This window comes from Helianthus annuus, chromosome 16 (assembly GCF_002127325.2).
Source record: "Helianthus annuus cultivar XRQ/B chromosome 16, HanXRQr2.0-SUNRISE, whole genome shotgun sequence".
Taxonomy (NCBI): domain Eukaryota; kingdom Viridiplantae; phylum Streptophyta; class Magnoliopsida; order Asterales; family Asteraceae; genus Helianthus; species Helianthus annuus.
In genome coordinates this window covers 162,728,662-162,732,934 of record NC_035448.2, presented here as the reverse complement: position 1 = coordinate 162,732,934, position 4,273 = coordinate 162,728,662, and positions in this window count along the sequence as shown.

Below are 4,273 nucleotides of genomic sequence, written 5' to 3'. Positions count from 1 at the left end.
ATACCGTCTTGCGCCAGGGGAGTTGCAGGAATTGTCAAACCAACTCCAAGAGCTGTTGGATAGGGGTTTCATCCGACATAGCTGTTCCCCTTGGGGAGCCCCAGTTCTATTTGTGAAGAAGAAGGATGGGTCTTTTCGGATTCGTATAGATTATCGCGAGCTCAACAAGGTGACGGTCAAAAACCGTTATCCTTTGCCACGTATTGACGACCTGTTTGACCAGCTGCAAGGGTCAAGTTTTTACTCTAAGATCGACTTAAGGTCGGGATATCATCAGGTGCGAGTCAGAGAGGAAGATGTTCCCAAAACAGCGTTCCGGACGCGATACGGTCACTATGAGTTCTTGGTTATGCCATTCGGGTTGACCAACGCACCAACGGTCTTCATGGATCTCATGAACCGCGTGTGCAAGCCATACCTTGACGACTTCGTTATCGTTTTTATCAACGACATTCTAATTTATTCCAAGAACAAGGAGGATCATGCGCGGCATCTACGCCTTATCCTAGAACTCCTGAGGAGGGAGCAGTTGTATGCGAAATTTTCTAAGTGTGATTTTTGGATACGGGAGGTACATTTTCTGGGGCATATAGTTAATGAGATAGGCATACATGTGGATCCTGCCAAGATCGACGCCATTAGAAATTGGGCGACACCAAAGAATCCTTCGGAGGTGCGACAATTTCTCGGTCTAGCAGGGTATTATCGTTGTTTTATTCAGAACTTCTCGAAGATTGCTCAGCCACTCAGCTCATTAACACAGAAGAAGGTAGTTTACTCTTGGGGAACGAAGCAGGAGGATGCTTTCCAGCTTTTGAAACAAAAATTATGCAGCACGCCAATTCTATCTCTACCGGATGGTACCGAGGATTTTGTGGTTTATTGTGATGCTTCGATTCAGGGTCTCGGTTGCGTGTTGATGCAACGCGAGAAGGTGATAGCTTACGCTTCTCGACAGTTGAAAGTACACGAGAAGAACTACACGACACATGACTTGGAGTTAGGAGCAGTGGTCTTTGCACTAAAGATTTGGAGGCATTATCTGTACGGTACGAGATGCACCATCTATACTGATCACAAGAGCCTCCAGCATATCTTCAACCAGAAAGAATTGAATATGCGTCAGCGTCGTTGGGTAGAGTTGTTCAATGATTACGAGTGTGCCATCAAGTATCACCCAGGTAAAGCTAACGTTGTAGCAGATGCTCTTAGCCGCAAGGAAACGAAGCCAAAGCGTGTTCGTGCTCTACAGCTTACTATTCATTCTGATCTACCCACACGGATTCATTCAGCTCAGGTCGAGGCCTTAAAGGTTGGAAACATTGAAGCAGAGGGTTTGCGTGGTATGAACAAGAAGTTCGAGCAAAAGTCTGATGGCATTTACTATTTTATGGGGAGATTATGGATTCCTCTGTTTGGCGATCTCCGCGAACTTGTGATGGATGAAGCACATAAGTCTCGATACTCTGTTCACCCGGGGTCTGATAAGATGTATCAGGATCTCAAAGTCTTGTATTGGTGGCCGAATATGAAAGCCATCATCGCAACATACGTGAGTAAGTGCTTGACTTGTGCTAGGGTCAAAGCAGAGTACCAGAAACCTTCGGGTCTACTCCAACAGCCAGAGATACCCATGTGGAAATGGGAACAAATCGCCATGGATTTCGTTACGGGATTACCGAGAACGCAGGCTGGGAACGATACTATTTGGGTGATTGTCGACCGTCTCACGAAGTCAGCACACTTTCTGGCAATCAAGGAAACAGATAAGTACTCACAGCTGGCAGCAGTTTATCTTAAGGAGGTTGTATCTAGGCACGGGGTACCAACTTCTATCATTTCAGACCGAGATCCGCGTTTTACTTCTGAGTTATGGCAGGCTATGCACAAATCGTTTGGTTCACGCCTCGACATGAGTACTGCTTATCACCCACAGACGGATGGTCAGAGTGAGCGCACCATTCAGACGCTTGAAGACATGTTGCGGGCATGTGTGATTGATTTTGGGAAAGGGTGGGAGAAACATTTGCCGTTGATAGAGTTCTCCTACAACAACAGCTACCATACTAGTATCAAGGCAGCTCCGTTCGAAGCATTGTACGGGCGGAAATGCCGTTCTCCTCTCTGTTGGGCCGAAATGGGAGACAGTCAGATTACGGGTCCTGAGCTTGTACTGGAAACTTCGGAGAAGATTGTTCAGATCAGGAACCGCATGGCAGCAGCGCGTGACCGTCAGAAGAGCTACGCAGACAAGCGTAGCAAACCGTTAGAGTTTGCAGTAGGTGATCGGGTTATGTTGAAAGTTTCACCGTGGAAGGGCGTCGTACGCTTTGGGAAACACGGTAAGCTTAATCCGCGTTACGTTGGGCCGTTTAAAATCTTGGAGCGTATCGGTAAAGTCGCTTACAAGCTTGAGTTACCTGCTGAGTTGGGTAATGTTCACGATGTCTTTCACGTTTCACAGTTGAAGAAGTGTTTGGTTGACGAAACACTAGTTGTACCGTTTCAAGAGCTCAAGATTGATGACAAGCTACAGTTTGTTGAAGAGCCTATTGAGATCATGGATCGGGAGGTCAAGGTACGTAAACATAGTCGCATTCCGATTGTTAGAGTTCGTTGGAACTCAAGACGTGGACCGGAGTTCACGTGGGAGCGGGAGGATGAAATGAAGCTTAAGTATCCTCATCTTTTTCCCAACGGCAAGTCTAAACCGGGTGAAACAAGTGAATTTCGGGACGAAATTCCCCTTCAAGTTGGGGATGATGTAGCACCCGAGCAAAATCCGCAACAACCTTGAATTCTCACTTCATTCTTTCATGCTTACGTGTCAAATTTCGAGACGAAATTTCTTTCAAGTTGGGGACGATGTGACAACCCGAACTTCCAAGGTTTGTGTCATTCGACCTTGTGCTTATAACCTCTCATAATTTTCCTTCTTCCACACTCTTGTCGTACCAAACTTTTATTATAACTGGTTGCCTTGATTAAGTTGTCGAGTGTGAATCTAGTTGAGTATAATTAAGAGTATGGCTAGGTCCGTTAAGCGTTTTACTATACACACACATGCATTTGAATTCCCACCTCGCTACACACTTCGGCCATACTTGAACTACCACTAAAACCCAAACTATTGTTTTAGTTAGCAAACATAACTGGCCCAAATCTATTGTTTTGAATATCGCAAATTATCGGCCCACAGTGTCTAACTATTACAATCGGCCCAAACTCCTTTTGTCCAATATATCAGCATGTACGTAAATAAGAATGCAAAACTAGAACAAAACCCTATCCTGGTAACCCTTGTGCGTCGGCAGTAGCAAGATTTCTCCCCCTCCCATTTGTGCTTGTATCTCGATTAAGCTGATCCTTGGTTAGTAATTCTCACTTGTCGATCTCATGGTTGCGCGATAATGATTGATTTGTTGTATTGATTAATTGTTGTTTGGACTGATTGCATATATATATATATGTGCTGAAGTTGTGATGATTGAAGTTTATAAACGAATCAGGGTTTCTTTAGGCCAGAAGTCATGATAATAAGAACCTGACCATGTGCATGAACTGTGATGAGAAAGTGCGATGATTATTTGATTTGGTTGATTAGGGTATCGTTACATGACTGTTGTGGTTTAGTTTTGTACATGATAATCGTAGAAGGTTTGATAACATGGGTACTTTAGAAAGAAGGTTAAGTAATACTAAAGAATTGTATGTGGTAATGATTCATGATATGTGCTGATTGTAATCGAACCATGTTAGTATTGATTTCTGTTTGATGGCTTGATGCTCGTAATGTGTGATAATATGCCTTAAAAGGAATAGGGATTAGTAATGAACAGCATGCTATTCGAGTCACATAAACATGTTTGTGGGCTGAGAAGTTAAATGGGTTACTAGTAATTAATTGACAGGTTGGGCTGGTATAATTGGGCCGCATGTTTTGGTTGGACAGCATCCTTTTTATTATGTTGGGTAGTGGGCTGCATATGTAGCAATGATTGGTACGAGCATGATTTTTGTGAACTGGCAACATTTGATTATTGATTAGATTATATCTCATAATAAAAACCTAAGGCAATACTCTCTCTCCCTGTTGGTGCGATCGTAGACCCCCTCCCACTCACACAGGAGACCTTTCAATCTTGTACCCTTGATTTCGGTTAGTGCACCAAATCTTTAGTAATGAGTTATTTGTTGTTTCTGTTAATAACATGAATAATACCCTTACGTGATGGTTAATTAGTTATGATTATATGTGTAAACCATCGATTAC